We start from the raw sequence: 625 nt of genomic DNA, 5'->3' as shown, positions 1-625 counted from the left end.
CACACGCACACATACATTGATAAAAACCAATGAACAAAAATCCGCCCAGGTAACCAAGAAACCTAACCAACCTTGACTGCCAAATACGGAGGTCAATGAACACGGGGGGGAGGGGGAGTTTCTATCCCGAAGCATGTCTTGTACAACACAAACATAACATTTTCTGTCAGTGCGTATTCAAATCAATATGTGGGGATTCGTAAAAGGACAATGACCCAATGTCTTACCTTTCTCTGACCTTCCTTCTGATGTCGCCGACGAGTTTATTCCAGAGGAGGAAGTAAAGCGATGGTCGTCCTCAGGTGAGGTGGTGGTTCCACTTGTGCCTCTCTCTCCTCTCGCCAAATAAAGACAAAAAAATATTGCGATCTTGTTTAAGAAAAGTCTTGTTTCATATCAAGACAACCGACACTATCATCACCGCACTGGCATCATTATTAAACATCAACTTTTCCTTCCCGTTCAAGGGACTTAGTCAAGTAACAAAGCACCTATCAAGCCACAGACAGATATGTGGGGTAACGATACCCCACGTTTGGGGGACGAGAGCTCGACCGAACACAACCTCGTACCAACAGCACCAACTCTACACTGAGACTGGTTATGTAGAAGAAGCCAGAAGGAT

General features: G+C 45.0%; 1 protein-coding gene across 1 annotated transcript in view; it reads right to left on the bottom strand.

Moving 5' to 3' along the window:
* LOC136832274 (uncharacterized) overlaps positions 1-366 on the bottom strand; it is a 272952-nt gene extending 272586 nt beyond the window's left edge. The window contains exon 1 of the mRNA XM_067093143.1: positions 228-366. The gene's annotated coding sequence lies outside the window, so the exon portion shown is untranslated. The remainder of the gene's footprint in view (positions 1-227) is intronic.
* Positions 367-625: the final 259 nt, after the last annotated feature.

This window comes from Macrobrachium rosenbergii, chromosome 49, assembly GCF_040412425.1.
Source record: "Macrobrachium rosenbergii isolate ZJJX-2024 chromosome 49, ASM4041242v1, whole genome shotgun sequence".
NCBI lineage: Eukaryota > Metazoa > Arthropoda > Malacostraca > Decapoda > Palaemonidae > Macrobrachium > Macrobrachium rosenbergii.
This window is presented reverse-complemented; position numbering and strand designations above follow the sequence as displayed.